This window comes from Trichosurus vulpecula, chromosome 4 (genome assembly GCF_011100635.1).
Source record: "Trichosurus vulpecula isolate mTriVul1 chromosome 4, mTriVul1.pri, whole genome shotgun sequence".
Lineage (NCBI taxonomy): Eukaryota > Metazoa > Chordata > Mammalia > Diprotodontia > Phalangeridae > Trichosurus > Trichosurus vulpecula.
Genome location: NC_050576.1, coordinates 351,861,593 through 351,884,004, shown reverse-complemented (window position 1 = coordinate 351,884,004; position 22,412 = coordinate 351,861,593). Strand labels below are relative to the sequence as shown.

The 22,412-nt window shown below is 36.9% G+C and overlaps 1 pseudogene; it reads left to right on the top strand.

Moving 5' to 3' along the window:
- Positions 1-3,075: 3,075 nt before the first annotated feature.
- On the top strand, positions 3,076-3,989 carry LOC118845696 (annotated as a pseudogene).
- The last annotated feature ends 18,423 nt before the right edge of the window (positions 3,990-22,412 follow it).

Sequence of the window (22,412 nt, the reverse complement as noted above, 5' to 3'; positions counted from 1 at the left end):
AAATTGTTTTATCTGATATTTCTACTTTGTTTTTGCTGTTTTGAGCATGCAATTGCTACCTGGTAAACAGGTAAATAGATAGACTGACTTATCAAATTAGCCTTTGAGTATAGCAATGATAGCAATATCTTTTTTAATTTGAACAAAGGTTTTGCTTTAGTCATTTGGAATGGTTCATTTTTTTTCTTCAGACAATACTGCATTTGGATTATTTTTGTTTACATAATAAAGAGAAGTTATCAGAAATTATTATAGCAAACGATATAAGAACTATGTATATTCATGTTCTTCTTTTCCTGCAATATTTCCATTTACCAATGGGAAAAGAAATAATCTCTATGTAAGTACTTGGTAACATGAACAACTTGAAAATTGTTAGCCATAATTATATTTATAATAGAATTTCAAGATAAGCAATTTAATCTAAATTGGGAGTCAACAAACTGTGCCTCGCAAGTCAAATTAACGCACACTTTCATTGTATATCCTGGGAGCCAACCAATCTTAGCTGATCAAATTTACCAGTGGACAGTAGTTTCGGTCCCTGGTGCAAATCAAGGTCTGCTTAAATATGTGCTCTCAAAGGTTGTAGAAGAAGATGGTGTATCTGGCAGTGCATAAAATATTGTTTTTAGCAGAATGCTATCACTGGAAACTGATGCCTTTTTTTTCTTGCTGCATAGGTCTATGAATACATTGATAAGCCTAGTATTCAATTAGATTTAATTTCATGTCACAAACTTTGAAGCATTGTACATTCTTAGCAAAAGTAGGGAAATATCATCAGATTACCTTTATTTCATGTCCATCCAAAATATTTTGTTACCTTAAGACTTAAAAAAATACCATAAGTACTCAGGTTCCTTAGATCCATTTTCTATGGTTAAATACTAAGATATCCCTCATGAATTGGGGAAAGTGGCAATGACTCCTTCCTGATATTTTCCTCTTTCAATCACCAACGTGACTAGATCAACAGATAGTTTCAAGACGATCTACAAAAGCCTGATTTTATCTCAGAATATAAAGGTAAGAGTACAGACCAAGATGGCACAGCTACAGAGCCATTGTAATTGTGACAACACTGGCATAACATAATTCTTTTCTTTCTTTGACACATTTTCTTGACATTTTAATGGATTTATTCTTTCTCAGTGGGAATCAATCAAGAGAGTTAAAGTTCTTAACCAACATGTTAGTTATCTCTGAAATTTCCTTCTGTTCTTTCTCCTTGACTTAATCAATTTCAATGAGGTGAGAAGTATGCTGAAGTGAATTTTTATGATGTCCTACCTCGAGCTTCTAAGTTTTAATTGGTTATAACCAAACTTGATGTGTTCCAAAAAATTCTAAATCACATTTAACACAGTAAATCTTTTCAACCCCTTCTGCTCATTAGTTAGCCAAGAAAGGTAAGGATTATGAAAGGTGTAATTTCTTCTTACTTCTCAAGGCTGACTCTGTAAATATGTACTGGCTCTTCTGTGGTAGATGTGGGAAAAGAAGAGATCCCTTTCCAGCATCTTCAAGGCTTTGATTGATTTTTTTATCTTTCCAAATTATTGCTTAACACTTATCTGATCCTCTCATAAGGCATTTGCCCCATATTCTTACAGTACAGAAAAAAGGCACATATATCTTCATAGGATTTCACACTAATGAAATTGATAGTATCAGGTACAAAATATGTGTAGAAAGCTTTCTATTGAAAGTTGTAAGCATGAATACTCCTAGCATGCAAGATCCTTGACAAGAGATCTAATATATTATATTTCTCCTTGAATGACCATCTTTTCAAGCAATCTTTTGAGTATCAAGTCCAAGCAATAGTCTTACACTGCTTACTTTGAAAACATGCTGCTAATGAATTTAATGACAAAACTAATTATCATTATACTATATTATCATCATCATGACAATTATTAAATGTAGCACAAGGGACTATGATTGGATGGAATAGAATCACATCATGGTAACAGGCTATGGTATAATTATTTTGCAGATCATGTAAAACATTATGGCAGCATCATGACTTAGGTATTGTGACTCTACTGTACATGAGTAACCAGTTCATGATATAAGTCATGCGTTAGTTCTATAGAGGTTTTCAGGGAACAGGTATAAGAGATGCACAAAATGACAATGTTGCCATAATGATGACAATTATTCTTTGATACCCCTATTCTACCTCTCTGTCACTTATGGATTGCAATTTTAGGGTCAGAAAATTAACATTTTATATAGGACAAAAGGAATTTCAAAAAAAGAATGAGTCCCCTGAAGTGATGGAAAAATACATGGCAGTTATAAGTGAGATGCTGGATATTACCAATGACGATTTACCTGAATTACAAAAAAAGTAATCGAGCACATGTAATTACTGGACAAGTAACTGAGTCAGTAAAATAGCAAAAGAAGGGCATAGCAAACATGGAGACCAAGTGCTAGTATGATATTCATGAACTATTAAGAGAACTAATGGAAGGCCTTCAAGATATTGGATGGATTTCTTTGGAGGATTTATTAAAAGACAGATCAGAACCACAATAGGAAAAGAAGATATGATAGTTTGGCATCTATGCTAGTAGAAACAACACATAGATTAGGACATTGAAGTATTGAAGTACAAGAGGGCAGATTGTAGGATTACTCTGGCTCCATCATGTTGAGTGAGGTCCACAGTCTTACAGCTAGTTGGAGTATTGAACAGAGTTCCAGATCTAAAGTCAGCAAAATCTGAGTTCAAATTCTGTCTAAGAAACTGATTAACTATGTGACTCTGGGCAAGTTACTTAAACCCTGTCTCATTTGGCTTGTCTGCAAAGTGAAGATAACAGAACCTTCCTCAAAGTGTTGCTATGAGGATAAAATGAGATAACATTTGTATAGCACTTTGCAAACTTTAAACTACCACATAATGTAATTTATCATCATCATCATCATCATCATCATCAGTAAAACCCTCCAAGTAAGGACTCCAACAGAGTTTCTCTATCTTGTCTTGCTTCATCAGGGAGTCTGCCTTTCCATTTCTCCTCTGTCTCCTGGGAAGTAGCAGAAAGCTGGCATTATATGATGGTTGGATTTAAGTCTACAGATATGTCCCCAACAACCACCATAAAATTCCTTGGGTTTGGCACCACTGTCTGAATCACTGACTTCATCACCTTCCCCCTGGACACCACCAAAGTCTAGCTGCAAATTCAAGGAGAGAGACAGGGGGCCATCTAAGCTTCTCCAGGGGTCTCATGGGCACCTTCTGACCATGGTGAAGACTGAGTGCCCTGGAAGCCTGTACAATGGTCTGTTGGCTGGGTAGTAGCACCAGATGAGTTTTGCCTCTATCTACATTGGTATCTATGACTCTGTCAAGCAGTTCTACACCAAGGGATCTGAGCATTCAGGCATTGCAATCCGCTTCTTGGCAGGTTGTACTACAAGGGCACTGGCAATGGTGATAGCCCCAACCCACAGCTGTGGTGAAGATACATTTTCAGGCCCAGAATCATGCAAGTGGCAGCCAGAGATACCAGGACACAGTGGATGCCTGTAACACTATCGTCCAAGAGGAGGGGCTTTGGGGCCTATGGAAGGGAACTTTATCCAGTGTTTCCCACAATGCTATCATCAACTGTACTGAGCTGGTGACCTTTGAGCTCATCAAAAATGCCCTCCTGAAGGTCCACTTCTTGACCGATGACATTCCATGCTACTTCACATCAGCCTTTGGGACTGACTTCTGCACTACCATCATTGCCTCCCCCGTGGATGTGGTCAAGTTGAGATACATAAACTCTGCTGCAGGCCAGTATGCTACTGCTGGCCACTGCACCCTCACCGTACTTTGGAAGGAGGCACTTCAAGTCTTCTACAAAAGGTTCATGCCTTCCTGCCTTTTCTTGGGCTCCTGGAACATAGTGATGTTTATCACCTACAGGCAACTGAAACAAGCCCTAATGGCTGCTCACACTTAGGAAGCACCTTCCTGAATCCTCTCCTGTTAGTTTTCTATCTTATATGCCTCCTTTGATTTCAGACCCCATCCTGCACCTCCTACCTCCCATTTTTCCTCATTCCTCTCCTTCCCGGCCTCACCACTGAAGAACTCCCACCATCCCCCCACTCTGTCCCATTTAATCATTCTCAAGCTTGCTTCTTCTGCAATTGAAGTCTCACCCAGTTATTAAGCTCCTTACTTCCAGTAAAGACAGACCAGAACCCAAGGGGAAAAAAAGGTACTTAAGTCTGCCTCAGTTTTCCCATCAAGAAAACAAGATAATAATTGCACTTATCTCACAAGGTTATTGTGAAGATCTGAGGGCATAATTAAAAAGCTATTAATTTTTAAATTTATTAATAAGTTTCAATTCAAATTGTATAAATTTATTAATTTAATTTTTAAAATTCTAAATGGGGTCATAAAGAGTCAGACAACTGAAAAGATAAAAAAAATAGGATAATATTTATTAAGTGCTTAGCATCTGGCACATAACAGGTGATGTATCAGTGCTTATTCCCTTCCTCCCCCTTCTCTTCAACACCATGACCATCATTATTTTATAATTATTATAGCTATTGCCAGAAAGAAAATAGTTTCACACAAGTTATAGATTCTAGGACTCCATTTTGCCAATTGAAGATTGCAAAAGACTTAGTATTTCAAAATTCTTAAATTCTCTAATTTCTAATTCAGTCACCAAATTGGAAGAGTGAATTCATTTGTATATTCAACCCTTTCAGTGTTTATTTACATTCTGTATCTCTATATTTTTTTGTCCATAGGCTGTCAATTGTATATGCTGCATTACTACTGTAACATTTTCCTAATTCAATTCTATCCCATTCAATACATTATGAAGCACCTATTATTTGCAAGATACTATGTAAGGCACTGAGAACACAAAGCAAAAAGGAAGCAATCACTGCCCTAAAGGTGTTCAGATTCTTGGGGATGGGGAGAGGCATGTCCCATACATACTATATGCATTTGTACTTTTTTTTTTCTTAATGCCCTGCGCACTGCTCCCATCCCCATTGGAATGTTTAAGCATATTGAGGATAGTGACTGTTATTATGGCTCTTTCTATTTTAGTATCTGTCACAGTGACTGGTACATAAAAATGAAAAATCAATTTAAAAAATAAATAAGTGGAAGAGCCTCATGTTGGAGGCAGTGCCTTAAGTGAGATTTGAAAGCAACATTTTTTTCTCTTTTTTTCTAAGAGAAGTTGTTCAAATATTATGCTACAATTTCTGGAAACATCTTCTCAGAACTTAAAGGATTGGTGATGTCATTGTGACTACTCTCCCTACTGATGGAGACCAGATTCTTAATGTGAATAGTTTGAAAGGTTTGTAAAACACTTTTCTTTTATCTTATTTGAACCTCACAACAGTCTGGTGAGGTAGGAGTTATCATTATCATGATTTTACAGATTAGGAAATTGAATCTGATAGAGGTTATTTGACTTGCCCAGGGTCACATAGATGGTAAATATCAATTCAAGCACAGCATTACTGACTCCAAGGCCATTATCCATTATACTATATTGGCCTTTGAATGGCAAACATATTTCTTCCTTTTTCTCTATGTAGAAAAGAATTGTTCTAGACACTGAGCATACAAGAACAAAAATGAAAATTATGTCCCTTGTGGAATTTACATTCTACTGGGATGAAATAGGTTTGTATATAGATAGGTGTCTATATGTGTATATATGTCTACATATACATGTATACACAATATGTATGTACATATGTGTCTACACATATATACATATACATATATCAGGTGGCAGGGTAGATAGAGAGCCAAGCTGTGGGTCCAGAAGACTCATTTTCCTGAGTTCAAATGAGGCTTTAGACACTGACTAGCTGTGTGACTTTGGGCCAGTTACTTAACCCTGTGTGTCTCAATTTCTCTTTTGCAAAATAAGCTAGAGAAGAAAATGGCAAGCCACTACAGTATCTCTGCCAATAAAACCCTAAATGAGGTCACGAAGAGAGTAATATGACTGAAAAATGACTGAACAACAACAAAACAACAATATGTATGTATGTATGTACGTAATTTATCTGTTTGTTCATCCATTTATTCATTTTTATGTATTGTGTGTCCCCCCCAAAAAAAAACCATTTTCATCATTATAACTAATATTGAACATTTTAAGTTTTGTGAAGTTTTTGACCTATATAATCAAATTTTATCCCCACAACTCTGGGAGTTTTTATGTTTCAATTCTCTTATCCAGATCTTACAAAAGTGATAGCTTAGGCAGACAGAGGGTAAACGACTTTCCCAAGTTCATGCAGCTAATAAATACCAGAGACAGGATTTGAACATAGGTCTTCCTATTCCCTACACCACAGCTATATCCACTATGCCATCTAAGTAGCCTGATCCTGGAAGACAAGGCTATTTCATTTTTTTAATGCTACCAATGCCTAGCAGTTTCATTGCCCTTTTTTGGGGGAGAAGAGATTGCTTAATTGTATAATAGTTGAAACTTTTTCAGCTTCATATTACCTGCCTCCACTGACATAGCCTTGAAGAACCCGGCTTCTCTCCCATGCCACAAATCACCATGGGGTAGGACTTTAGTCATAGGTCATAAAACAAAGTGGCAGAGATTTGCTCATTACATGATTTGTCTGACTTAACAATATTATTTTGTTAACTGAAAAAAAAATCTCATACTCGAAGTTCAATGAACAACCTTGCAGCAGTGTATATTCATAAAATAGTGCTGAATTTGGCCAGCAAGCGCTTCTCCTAGTAAATGAGTTGGGTTCTGATTATAAGACACGTTCTTGGCATCCCTTTTCCTGGCACAGGGATAAAAGCTGGCCAATGTTATTATCACAGGTGGTTCAGGATAAGGAGAAAAAGGGAGTTGCTGCTTCAATTTTCTGCAGCTACCTGATTCTGGCCACGTCTCATATAAATAAATTCTCTAAGTCCTTATGCAATATCTTATGTAAACATATTTGAAGAGCATTCAATTCTTTTTGTTGTTCTTTCATTATAAAAACTACATTGTCCAGCTCAGGTCTTGAAGGGAGGGATTTTGTTTTTGTCCCTTTTCTATTTCTCCAGTTCTTACCTTTGGCTCATGCATCACTACAGTTGCTCTGTGCCCAGCTGGGAGGTCAGGCAGAACAACTATCCTCTCCTGAGGCTGATACTAATGCTGCTGCTTCTCCAAATTACTGGAGAATGATGCAAATTGTAAGAGACTGAAAAGGTCACCTCTACAATACTCCTACTTATAAGAGTTGAATGATCAGTAACCTGCAGTTTCTCACAAACTCTTTTATCTGCCATACTGACTGAGAGAGGAGGTAGAGTTTTCTCTAGAGTTTCCTCTTGGAATCATTTCAAAACACCATCATGGCTAAATATGCCTTGTTTTCTCACATATTTTATTTGAAGATTTGGGGGAGATTTTATTTTAAAAATTAATTTTACAGTTGTCACTGGCATGTTTTGTCATTTCATTTTTTCTCTTAGATATTATGTAAAAACAGTATTTGGTAAAGAAAAAGTGACTTTCTTTGATCTATTTGATACAAAAGATACCCCCGTGTCTTTTGGTGTACGTCAAAGGTTGTCTCAATGACACATGTAGTCAAAGCCATTTAACTGTTTGATTAGCTTCAACACTTCTTTTAATTAAGTTTAGGGACTTAGTTTTGATGCCAAGTTTGGACAAATAGGGTGGCAGCTAACTCACCAACATATGAGGGAAGGGCTTGGATAGCATTAATTTTAATAACCTTGTCCATACATTGTGATTACTTCCATAATCCTTTGAGGATAAAGATGGTCTTATTTTTAATTTATATACCTAGTTCCTAGCATAGTGCCCGACACATAATAAATAGGTGCTTAATAACTCTTTGTTGACTAACTTTGATGAAACAATGATTTTTTTAATGATTGGAGTACTGCCTCCATTAAAGTAGATTACAGCTATCCATATGTCTTCACCTTGTCCACATTTTCCCTCCACTCCCAAATCCTCCTTAGAGGATTCACCTAACATTCTGGCAGTTTTTTTTCTGTTGTTATTGACTGGATACCGAAGGAATAGATAGGGTGCCCATTGCTTATGTTTACCTCTCACTATCTGAGTGGCGTTACTACTTTTCAAAATATGTATCTTTCTCATGACATGTTTTGCATTGCTTGTCTGTAGAAGCGGCATGAACACTTTGATTTTATGAGAGAAATATGTATGATGGAATCATCGTACAATATATAGCAACTTCCATGTTATAGGAACACCTTAGTATATGGTATTCCAGAAAGAAAAGGAACTAGAATTTCAACCAAGAATAACCTACCTAGAAAAAAAGTATAATTAAAGAAAAGAAAATTAATGAAATAGAAGACTTTAATCATTCACGTTGAAAATATCAGAACCAAAGAGAGAATATAACTTTTAATACAAGACTCAAAAGAAGCATAAAAAAGTGGACATGGAAGAGAAATCATAAGAGATTCAATAAAGTAAAATTTTTTACATTACTATAGGGGAAGATAATTGTAACATAAAATCTTTATTATCTTTATTATTAGGGCAATTGGAAGGAGTCTACATAGGTGGAGAGCATGGGTGTGAGTCATCCGTCTTGGGGTGATCTAAAAAAACAAAGGGGTGAAAAATAAAGATACAATGAGAGAAAGGGGTAGGGTGAGGTAGAATAAGGGAAAAAAATTCTCAAATTAAAGAGGTATGCAAGAAAGAGATTTTATACTGAAAGGGAAAATGAGAGGGGGGTTGTGACAGGCAATTCTTTTTAAACTTTATTTTATTTTTAATTTATGTAATAAAACAAACCTTTTCATAATGTACACACGAAGCTTCAAATCTATTATGTACAACTAGTTATTCCTTTTAAATATGTGATGAAATTATCATGCAAATTTTTTTCTTTCCTCCCCCTCTGCCATGGAGACTCTATCCATACTTCTATTTAGCAATTTTTTCCCTGGATTCAGATAGCATCTTCCTTCATATGTCCTTTGTAGTTAATTTAAGTATTTATAATAGTCAAAATGATTTAGTTGTTCTTAAAACAATAGTGCTATTACTATATACAAGGTTCTGTTGGTTCTACTCATTTTTCTCTACACTATTTCATGCAAGTCTATCCATGTTTTTCTCCAATCTTTGCACTCATCATTTCTTATAGCATAATAGTATTCCTTCACAATCATAGACCACAACTTGTTCAGCCATTCTCCAATTGACAAGTATCAGTGTAATTTCTAGTTCTTTTCCACCAAAAAGAGAGCTGCCAGAGATATTTTAGAACATATAAGTTCTGCTCCTTTCCTCTAATTGTCTTTGGAAATAGACCTAGTGTGGTATTGCTGAGTCAAAGGGGATAGGCAGTTTAGTAACACTTTGGGCATAATTTCATATTGTTCTCCAAAATGATTGGATCAGTTCACAATTCCACCAACAATTAACTAATGTCTCATTTTTTCCACGTCCCCTCCAACATTTGTTGCTTTTCCTTTCAATCATTTTAGCCAATCTGATATATGCAAAATCATATCCCAAAGTTATTTTAATTTGTATTTCCTTAATCAAGAGTGATTTGGATCATTTTTGTATGACTATAAATTGTTTTGATTTCTTTATTGGAAAACTGCCTGTTCATATCCTTTGACGGTTTTTCAGTTGAAGAATGACTCATATTCTTATAGATGTGACAAAGTTCTTTACATATTTGGGATACTAGATCTTTATCTGAAAAACTGTCTATAAATTTTTCCCTAGTTTTCTGATTTCCTTATGTTCCTGGCTACATTTTTTTATTTGTACAAAAACCATTCAATTTAATATAATTGGAATTATTCATTTTATACCTCACTCTGCTCTCTACCTCTTCTTTATTCACAGTTGTTTATAGAAATCTATCTCACTCAACAGGAAAATTGGGGGGGGGGGAGGATAAGAGAAAATGAAGGGGGAGAAGAAGAAGAAAAATTAAGAGAGGCAGTGTTCAGAAGCAAAACAGACTTTTGAGAAGGGACCAGATAAAAAGAGGGAGAGAGAAGGATAAATAGAAGAAAATAGAATGGAGGAAAGTACACAGTTAGTAATCATAACTCTGAATGTGAATAGGATGAGTTGACCATGAAACGGGTCATAATGAATTAGAAACCATGATCCTACAAGAGACATAGTTGAAACAGAAACACACACTCACAGAGTTAAAATAAGGAGATGGGGCAGAACCTATTATGCTTCAGCTGAAGTAAAGACAAAGGTAGCAATAATGGTCTCAGACAAATCAAAACAAAAATAAACAATTAGAAGGAATGATTAGAGGAATGATTGTTGTTCTGTTGTTTTTCACTCATAACCGACTGTTTGTGATCCCATTAATGGTTTCTTGGCAAAAATATTGGAATGATTTGCCATTTACTTCTCCAGAGACAAATGAGGAAACTGAGGTAGTTAAGTGACTTCTCCAGTCATGCAGTAGGGGTCTAAGTCCAGATTTGAACTCAGGCCTGGCACTCTATCTATTCAACCCTCTTGCTGCCTGATCAGGGAAACTACATTTTGATAAAAAGTACCAAAGATAATAAAGCTATATAGAAAATGTTTTTTGCAGGCTTCTCTGATAAAGATCTGTTTTCCTTCAAATCCTTAGGGAATAAGAATTAAAGTTATTTTTTTAAAAGGAGGAATCATTTCCCCAATGGATAAATTATCAAGGGATATGAACAGGCAGTTTTCAGGCAAAGAAATATACTTATAGCTATATAAAAAACACAAACAAACAATTGTAAATCACCAGGTGAACATTTGGAGTGGGTTCTCTAAATCTGTGCATCTCACATTTCTTCTGAGCTATTTCAATTTTTCTTTGCTCATAAAGCACAGCTTATTCTCTCATGAAGGCACACCATGCTAGGCAGTGCTGTGCTAGTGTATCTCATATCACACAATCAATTCCAAAGTTCTTAAGAGAGACTTTGAGAGTATCTACATACCACTTCTTCTGACCACCATGCGAGCACTTACCCTGTGAGAGTTCTTAATAGTCTTCTAGGCAAGCAAATATTTAGCATCTGAACAACATGACCAGCCCATTATAGTTGCACTCTCTACAGTAGACTTTGAATGCTTAGCAGTTTAGTTTGAGAAAGGACCTCAGTTCCTGGTATCTTATCCTGCCTAACACAAATCTTCCTAAGACAAATCAAATGGAAGTGATTCAAATCTATTTCCTATTTATGATGGGTGATGTCTTTTGATTCCTGTGTAAATTGGATTTAAATGAGACAGAGTTGCATGAAGTTGTCAGCCTCACTGTCTCCTTAAGAGTTATGGCAGTCCAGTGGCAGGACAGAGTCAAGATGCAGAGGATGACTTTGGTGTCTTTGATGTCTAACCAAGCTCTAAGTGCTACATAGCACCTGTTTCATCTGCTTTCATGGCCATAGGAACAACTTGTTCTTATCTGTGTATTCCACTAGGGGAAGTTTTCACATGCTTGGGGTAGACTACCCCCCAACTCACCAACAGGTTTGAGATACCTCAGTTACCCTCAACCTGGTTTAGCATGTTTGCTGAAACATTTTACTTGAGTGTGGCCACTGTGTATGATACAGTTTCTTGGAGCCACTGGTGAGAGTTAGATAGACCAAGTGGACACCAAAGGTGGTACTAGTCTTCCCTGAACACATGCTTGTGATGGAGCCCTATTGTGCTCTAAGAAATTATGAGGTGGATGATTTCAGGAAGGCAGGAGAATACCTTATATGAACTGAAGAAAATTAAGTGAGCTAAACCAGGAGATCATTGTACAAAGTACCAGCAATATGGTAAGGATCAAGAATAATCTACTATGAAAAACTTAGCTTCCCTGATCAGTACAATGATCGTAAACAGTTCCAAAGGACTCATGATCAAAAGCGTTATCAAGCCCCAGAGAGAAAACTACTGAATCCTGATTTCAAATTTAAGTACAGTTTTATCACCTTTCTAATTTGTCTTGCTTTTTTTAAAAAAATATGTCTAAGATGGAGATGTTTTGCATGATTTCCAATGTATCAGACTTCTTTACCCACTTTTTGAGTCTTGAGGTTGGCACATATGAAATAGATATGTTGTTTCTCTGAATTTCTTCTTTTTGTTATATAAAAAACATGAGGACAGTTAAGAAATACACTCAAATACACACACACAAACACATATTGATACCACATTGGTTGCTTTTTCAGTTGGTGGGGAAGGGGCAGGAAGCAGGAAGATAAATTGGAACTCAATTTGTTTTTAAAAAGAATGTTAGGGGGGCGGAGCCAAGATGGCGGCTGGTAAGCAGGGACTAGAATGAGCTCCATACCGAGTCCCTCCAAAAACCTATAAAATATGGCTCTGAATCAATTCTAGAATGGCAGAACCCACAGAACAGCAGAGGGAAGTAGGGCTTCAGCCCAGGACAGCCTGGATGGTCTCTGGGTGAGGTCTATTCCACACGGAGCTGGGAGCTAGGAACGGAGTGGAGCAGAGCCCAGCCTGAGCGGTATGGAACAACCAAACTTGGAGTCCGGCGGATGGGGCCCCTAGCGCCCTGAATATGTGAGCTGCAGCAGTTACCAGACCCCTTGACCCACAAACACCAAAGACTGCAGAGAAGGTTAGTGGGAAAAGCTGCGGGAGTGGAAGGAGTTCGCGGTTCGCCTTCCAGCCCTGGGGGCAGCGGAGGTGGGGCAGCTACAGTTGCTGCTGCTTCCAGCCCCAGGCCCACCTGGTGGGAGGAATTAAGTGGCAGATCAGAGCAGGAGTGCACAGCCTGCTGAAGATCTAAGCCCAGCCCGGGCTGGGGGTTCTTGGGGAAGGAGGAGTGCTGGTGTGACAGAGCTGGCACCTCCCCCCCAAACGTGGAACATAGAACTCGTTAGTCTACAAGCAGTCATACCCCACTGAAAAACTCAAGGGTCAAGTTAGTTGGTTGGGAATATGGCCAGGCAGCAAAAGCACACCCAGATTCAGTCTCAGACTTTGGATTCTTTCTTTGGTGACAAAGAAGACCAAAACATACAGCCTAAAGAAGACAACAAAGTCATAGAGCCTACAACAAAAGCCTCCAAGAAAAACATGAACTGGCCCCAGGCCATGGAAGAGCTCAAAAAGGATTTGGAAAAGCAAGTTAGAGAAGTAGAGGAAAAATTGGGAAGAGAAATGAGAGTGATGTAAGAAAACCATGAAAAACAAGTCAATGACTTACTAAAGGAGACCCAAAAAAATACTGAAAAATACACTGAAGAAAACAACACCTTTAAAAACAGACTAACTCAAATGGCAAAAGAGCTCCAAAAAGCCAATGAGGAGAAGAATGCCTTGAAAGGCAGAATTAGCCAAATGGAAAAGGAGGTCCAAAAGACGACTGAAGAAAATACTACTTTAAAAATTAGATTGGAGCAAGTGGAAGCTAGGAACTTTATGAGAAATCAGGATATTATAAAACAGAACCAAAAGAATGAAAAAATGGAAGACAACATGAAATATCTCCTTGGAAAAACCACTGACCTGGAAAATAGATCCAGGAGAGATAATTTAAAAATTATTGGACTACCTGAAAGCCATGATCAAAAAAAGAGCCTAGATATCATCTTTCAAGAAATTATCAAGGAGAACTGCCCTGATATTCTAGAGCCACAGGGCAAAATAGAAATTGAAAGAATCCATTGATCGCCTCCTCAAATAGATCCCAAAATGAAATCTCCTAGGAATATTGTTGCCAAATTCCAGAGCTCCAAGATCAAGGAGAAAATACTGCAAGCAGCCAGAAAGAAACAATTTGAGTATTGTGGAAACCCAATCAGAATAACCCAAGATCTGGCAGCTTCTACATTAAGAGATCGAAGGGCTTGGAATGCAATATTCCAGAGGTCCATGGAGCTAGGATTAAAACCTAGAATCACCTACCCAGCAAAACTGAGTATCGTGTTCCAAGGCAAAATGTGGACTTTAAATAAAATAGAGGACTTTCAAGCTTTCCCAGTGAAAAGACCAGAACTGAATAGAAAATTTGACTTTCAAACACAAGAATCAAGAGAAGCATGAAAAGGTAATCAAGAAAGGGAAATTGCAAGGGACTTACTAAAGTTGAACTGTTTTGTTTACATTCCTACATGGAAAGATGATTTGTATGATTCATGAGACCTCAGTATTAGGGTAGTTGAAGGGAATGTGTGTGTGTGTGTATATATATATATATATATATATATATATATATATATATATATATATATATATATATATATATATATATATACACACACATACACATATATATATGTTTATGTATATATATATAAGTGAATGTGTATGTATGTATATATCTATGTCTATATGTATGTATGTGTATGTATGTATATATATGTGTGTGTGTTTATATATATATATATATATATATATATGTAAAAGAGAGAGAGCAGACACAGGGTGAGTTGAAAATGAAGGGAAGATATCTAAAAGAAATAAAATGAAATTAAGGGATGAGAGAGCAACATACTGAGAGAGGGAGATAGGGAGTGATAGAATGGGGTGGATTATGTCGCATAAAGGTGGCAAGAGAAAGCAGTTCTGTGGGAGGAGGGGAGAGGCCAGGTGAGCAGGGAAAGAGTGAACCTTGCTCTCATCAGATTTGGCCTGAGGAGGGACTACCATACATACTCAGTTGGGTATCTTATCCTACAGGAAAGAAGAGGGAGGAAGAAAAAAAATAAAAGGGGGGGTATGATGGAGGGGAGGGCAGATGGGGGTGGAGGTAATCAAAACAAACACTTTGGAAAGGGGACAGGGTCAAGGGAGAAAATTCAATAAAGCAGGATGGGTTGGGAAGGAGCAAAATGTAGTTAGCCTTTCACAACATGAGTATTGTGGAAGGGTTATACATAATGATACATGTGTGGCCTAGGTTGAATTGCTCGACTTCTTAGGGAGGGTGGGTGGGAAGGGAAGAGGGAAGAGAATTTGGAACTCAAAGTTTTAAAAACAGATGTTCAAAAACAAAAAAAAAAGGTTTTTGCACGCAACTAAATTTGATACACAGGCAATGGGGCATAGAAATTTATCTTGCCCTTCAAGAAAGGAAGGGAAAAGGGGATGAGAGGGGAGAGGGGTGATAGAGGGGAGGGCAGACTGGGAAACAGAGCAACCAGAATATATGCCATCTTGGAGTGGGGGGGAGGGTAGAAATGGGGAGAAAATTTGTAATTCAAACTGTAGTGAAAATCAATGCTGAAAACCAAATATGTTAAATAAATAAATAAATTTAAATTAAAAAAAAAGAATGTTAAAAGAAAATAATTAAAACATAAAAATCAGTTCACTTGATCATACATATGCACAAACACACACACAAATTTTTCAGTATGTTAGTCTGAAATAAAATATTTAGTGTTTGTGTACCAATTACCAGATATAAGAAATTTTGAATATGGAAAAGTATAAAAGAAGATTTTAAATGAGAATTTACTCTTAATACTGAAATGGGAATGTGACAAATATTATAATGTATGAAATTTCATGAATAATGGGCATACATATGCATACATATATGTATGTACAATCAATATGTATGTGCTTACATGCAGATGTATGTATATTGTATAGATGTAATCTGACATATATGTATGCCATAAAATATGCATGCGTGTTTATATATACATACATGATATGAACATGTTTCCATAATAAAATATATATCATGGTCTAAAATATTACAAAATACCGCATATACAAATTTTTTGTTGATGACAGCTTTAAGAGGAAAAAAATGAGAACAATATTCTCAAGGTAAACCTGGTAGAAATTCTTGTTGCTTTTTTTGTTGTGTGCATAAAAAGTTCACTTTGGACCTCAGGCAATGTTTGCAATTTCACCATAATTTCATTTTATGAAAATAAATATCATGTGTCACATTACAGCTTGAAGTGTTGATATGAATTATAATTATAGGTTTTAATGAAGTGTTTCATAAGGACTGTTACGATTGTACCTTTCTCTGTTATTTTGTAAATCCCAGGGAACATTTTGAAGATTATAAGCATTTTTAAAATTCAAAAGTTTTAAGTCTAAATGCACCATATCTTATACTGTTGTCCCAAAGACATTAGCTTTTCTTAGCTGTGCTTATGTTCTCTGTATAAGAAAAAGAAAAAAAAAATGGGATAAGCAAAATATCGGTTTCATATGTAATGACTCAAGGCTCCAAAAATTCATATGGAAACCAATACTTGTAATGTCTAGGTATCTTTTAGGTCCACATCCTTTCAAATTGTCTCTACTATCTGGGTAGCATCACTTCTCATGTAGGACGTGAAAGCAAAAGACTTCAAAGACATGTCTTCATCTTAAATGTGAAGACTAGATGAAGACAAATTTTACAATGTCTCCTTCTTATTTGTGTCCATTCCTCTTTCTCTGCCTCTTTTCTTTTCTTTACATTTTCCCACCAATATTCACAATTTATCAGTCCCACCAATTGCCATTGATTTGTTAGTTCAAGTATACAATCTTTCCAATCAGGTAAATGGGGTAAAAAAAAATTTTTGCAACAAGCTTTTTTGATAAAGGAATCATTTCTAAGCAACATGGGGAAATGATTCAAATTTACAAGAATGAGTCATTTCATAATGGATAAATGGTCTAAAATGTGATTTTCAGTTTTTAGGAAAAGAAATGCCACGTCCCATAACCATATAAAATGTCCTGATTCACTAATAATTAGAGAATTGTGGAGTTAATCCAACTAGATATTCCATCTCACATCCAAGAGATAAAGTGGACCACAAAAAATGACATATGTGTAATGGCAAGCAAAGTGGGACTTTTTGCTATTTTTGCTTTTGGAATGCTTCTTTGCACTAAGGCAAACAAGTGCCTTTAGTTGAGCCTTACTTTTGTTTGAATCAAGTCTTTGATTGAATCAAGAATCTTTGATGACTGACATAAGTCACAAGAAAGCCTAAGTCGCATGAGTTTGAGTGACATGGTTGTGACACCCTCTGACCCTGAAAAAGTGTATATATATTCTGAGGTTAGCATTTTGCTCTAGGTGCTCACTCATTGGAAGAGTGTCTGTGTGACTTGGCCAGACAAAACTCTGGGTAGCCATTAAGGAGACCCCTTGCTTTGAAAACCCAGGTGTTGGTCCTTCTATCTCTGGTAACTATGTATGTATTGCTATGGTCAGACAGAAACCTGCCTGTTGATTTGTGTTATTTTCTCTGTTTGTAATTTCTGTTTGTATTTGCTCTGAAGTTCCAGGTGCTGACTTTTCCCCTTGAATTAAGTGAATGATATATATATATATATATATATATATATATATATATATATATATATATATATGTATATATATATATACACGTATACATATATATATATATATATGTTTAATTAAAGTAAGATTGTTAACCCCTTAAAGTTGCTTTCCTTTAGAAGAGCAGATCAAAGAACCTGTGCTAGCAGCCCTCCTGTGTGCTGTTGGCTTTACACCTCCACAGCAGCTGAAAGTAACATTGTTGTTACAAAATGATGCAGTCAGCAGGATATGCTGATTAAAAGGGAAGCATGGGGTTTTAAAGGACTGGGATAGTGGTTGGATGTTTTGCAGTTATTGGGTTGCTCTTTATACTTGTGGAGGCTATGGTTCAGTGGAGCCCCAGGAGCAACAGTGGCCTGAGGGAAAACAGACAAGTATCAGTGACAGGAGTGGTTTCCTGGGTGCCTAGAGCAGACCCCTAGTAGATAGCCTCTCATTCCCCCTCCCTACTCCATTAGCACTCTGGAGGAGACAGGCTGGAGCAGTGGCTGTGGGAGAAGCAGAGGCTTGCGGGAAGTGAGGATAGCCAGAGCCAGGGCTCTAGTGGATTATCCCAGCTCAGGACTGGGAGGGAGGGGTGAATGCCCTGAAAAGGTATTGTATTCTGAAGCCAGACCAGATCTGCAAGAGCTTGGAATGGATCCCTGGAGCAAGAGTGGAGAGCTGCCTGGGTACCAACACAGCAGGAGTGGAGAGCTGTGTACATCAGGACTCAGGCAGAATCCCAGAGCAGCCAGCTCTTGTTGGAGGAAGAGGAACTTCAGAGGTCAGAATTCAGCCCTGGGCAAGATAAAATATGCAAGCAATATCTGTGCTTTTCTGCTGCATCCCCTGGAATTTAAGAGCTTTACAATCTCACTTTAGTTAAACATTCATATATCATTTACTTGGTTCAGGGGGAAAAGTCAGCCCCCTGAACTTCAGAGAAAACACAAACAGAAATTATAAGCAGAAATTATATAAACAGAGAAAATAACACAAATCAGCAGATAGGGCTTCTAAATGTCTGTCCATGGCAATACATACATAGTTACCAGAGAGAGAAGCACCAACATCTGGGTTTTTAAAGCCGGGGCCCCTTAGCGGCTACCCAGAGTCTCATCTGGTCAGATCACACACACGTGCTTCCAGTGGGTGAACCTCAAAGCAAAATGCTAACCTCAGAAAATATATACTGTTTCCAATCAAAGAATCTTGATTCAATCAAAGACTTGATTCAAACAAAGGCAAGACTCAGTCAAAGGCGCTTGATTGCCTTAGTGCTGAGAAGCACCCCTCCACAATTCTTAGCCTTAAAATGTAAATGGCCAGGATCCTGGAACAAATAGAGGCAATATACTTTGTGATCCCATCACATAATAACTTATTAGCAAGGTGGCCACATAGTCTTAAATAAAACACATCATTCGGTATATCTCATAGCATTTCTGAGAATACTCACACAGCATATATCATTGTTCAATAAAATAAACCAAAATGTAAAGCCCTTAAAGTTGCTTACCTTAGAAAAGCAGATCAAAGAACTTGTGCTAGCAGCCCTCCTGTGTGCAAGTATTATTGGCGTTGCAACTCCACAGCAGCTGCAAGCAGCATTGTTGTTACAATATGCAGGACGAGCTGTGTGAGGATGGTCACATCACTTCACTATTGATCAGTCTGTGAACTGGACACAGCATACTGGATAAAAATATGAAACTAGGCCACAAAAGGGGCAAAATATTTGAAACTGAGAAGATTCCAACCAAATGGAGAATGGCTGAACAAGTAGTGATATGTGTATATAAAGGGTTACTGTTGAGCTATAAGAAATAATGAATGATACAGTTTGTATGGACTGATGCAGAGAATTGAAAAGAATCAGAAGAAAAATGTATACAATAATAGCCAATTTTATAAACAAAAAATCTTCAAGGATTTAGGGATACTGCTTATCATAATAATCAACTGTAATTCCAAAGGTGTCAAGATGAAATATGTTTTCCACTTCCTGAGAGAGCCAATGGACTCAGTACAGACTAAGACACTGTCTTCTTTTTTTTTCTTTTGTGTGTATGGAGAGGGGATGGAGGTGGTACCATGATTAATATGGGATTTTTTTCTGTTTTTTTACATACATCTATAATAGAGGTTTCATTTTTCTTGTTTTATCAATCATATGAGTGAAAAGTATTGAAGTTGATGTGGCAAAGAGAGCATGTATAAAAATAGTATAAAATAAAATTTTATTTAGAAAGAAAACATACTTAGAGAATAATGTAAGCCTGTGTAGAATATAATGCAATATTAAATAATTAACATAGATTATAAGAGCTATAGGAATTATAAGAGAAGGGAAAGAAGCTATGTGACCTAGAATAGCTACAAAAGTCTTCTTAGCAAAGGTTATATTTGATCTTGGCAAGAACTAAGGAAGTTTTATGTGAAGGAGAAGATATTTCAGAAGTAGTAAAAATATGTACAGGCATGTATACTAGTATGAATATAACATATTTGTTATATATTAAGGAGAGTTACATGTCAGGATTAAAGACTCAAGGCAATGAATTAATTGATAAATAGTATGAGACTGGGTCATAGGATACTTTATTGAACATTAAACACAGCTTTCTATGCCAAGATGGCATAGTGAGGAAGAAATCCACTGAAGTATTTCCCCATTCCCTTCCAGACAACCAGAAAAAATCCTCAGTATTGATCTAGGAGCAGGGAAGTAGCTTCTCAATATGGCATGAAAAGTGTGTCTCACTGGGGTGGGAGGGAGGTCTCCAAGAACAGCAGCAACAGCCATCCTCACAGCAGGGGGCCTGCTGCAAGGCTGCAAACCTTGAGCAATCCACCATCAAGGCCCTACCTTCCTGCAAACCATCAGCCTTCTAGGCAAGTGAGCAGTCTATGCAACATAGCAAGGCCCTAAACCTGTGACCCTACCCCCAACATAAGCCACCAGCCTGTCCTTGACCACACTGCTGACCAGTAGTGAAGCCTCACCCAGGGACTGGCCAACAAGAAGACCTACCCTACACCAGGGCCTGCTGGCAGGGAGGCCCTATTTCCATAGCAACCCAGTAGCAAGGCCCCATTCCTGGGTCAGGGCAGCAGCTAAACCCCACACCTTGGGGGGTTCAACAGGGAGCTCCCTGCCCACTGTAAGCCAGAAGGGAAGCCTACCCAATTGTGAAAGCAAGCAGCTAAGCACTGAAGTACAGTAAAAGCCAGTGGTAAGACCCTGAGCCCCAGCACAAAAAAGCATGGGGCAGTGCAGGATGGGAAACCAATTCTCCCATAAAAACACAGTAACAAAAAAAGCAGAAAAAAATGAAGAAAAAAAAACTTGACTATAGAAAGTTACTATGGTGATGGGGAAGATCAAGGCATAAACTTAGAAGAGAACAATAGTGTCAAAATTATCACATATGAAGCCTCAAAGAAAATTGTAAGTTGTTATCAAGATTTTCTGGAAGAGCTTAAAAAGGATTTTAAAAAGCAAATTAGATAAGTGGAAGACAAATTAGGAAAAGAAATGAGACTAATGCAAGAGAATAATGAAAAAAAAAGAGTCAATAATATAAGAAAAGATATATATATATATATATATATGCACACATATATGTATACATATACATATATATATACATATATATGTAGAATTACTGAGAAAGTAACTCCCTAAAAATAGAATTGGCCAAATGGAAAAGAGAGTAGATAAGCTCCCCAAAGAAAATAGTTTCTTAAAAAAGGCTCTATGAGATATCAAGATAAAGAATTTAAAATAATTAAATGTGAAATTTCCCATTGGAAAATCAACTGACCTAGAAATGAGATGCAGGAGAGGAAATATAAGAATTATTAGACTACCCAAAACCCATGTTAAAAAAGAAAAATTTGCACAACATTGTTCAAGAGATGAAAGGGCTATTGTAATGGAGGGGAATATGGCAGGGCAAACTTTAAACCTTATTTGCAACACAATTGGCTCAAAGAGGTACCATACCCACTCAGTTGGATACAGAAATCTATCTTACCCCATAAAGAAGTAAAAGAGATGGGTATAATAGAAGGTGGGTGGGGGGAGACTGATAAAAGGGAGGGTAGACTGGGGAAGGCAGTGATCAGAAGTAAAACACTTGTGAGGAGGGAAAAGATTGGGGGGTACAGGAGAGGGGGATAAAAAGGGGGAAAATACATGGAGGGAAATGCACAGTTATCATAACTAGAAGTGTGAATGGGCTGATCTCACACATAAAATGGAACCACATAGCAGAATGGATTAAAGACCAGAATCCTACAATATTTTGTTTAAAAGAAACACATTTGAAGTGGAGAGATACACAGAGGGCAAAGGCAAGTGGTTGGAGCAGAATTTATTATGCTTCAGATTAAGCAAAGAAAGCAGGAGTAGCAGTCATGATCTCAGACAAAGGAAAAGCAAAAAAAAATGATCTGATTAAAAGAGATAAAGAAGGAAACTATATTTTCCTGAAAGGTACCATAGACAATAAGGACTAATAATACTAGACATATACGCACCAAATGATAAAGCATCTATATTTTTGCAGAAGTTGAATGAGTTAGGGGAGGTGATAGATGATAAAAATACACTAGGTAGGGACCTCAACTTTCCCCTCTCAGAAATAGATAAATCTAACCAAAAATAAACAAGAAAGAACTTGAGGAGATGAATAAAATCATGGGAGAGTTAGATATGATAGATCTCTGGATAAGACTAAATGGGAATAGAAAGGAATACACCATTTTCTTAGCAGTATATGGCTCCTGCACAATAACTGACCATGCATTAGGTCATAAAAACATCATGATCAACTGCAGTAAAGCTGAAACAGTAAATGCATCCTTTTCAAATTATAACACAATAAAATTATATTAAATAATGGATAATAGAAAGATTAATTGAAAAACAATTGAATCCTAAAAAATAAGTTAAACAAAGAACAAATCACAGAAACAATCATTTCATTAAAGGAAAAGACAGCAATGAGACAAAAATTTATAGAATATAGTCAAAGTGGTAATTAGGCAGAAAATTATAT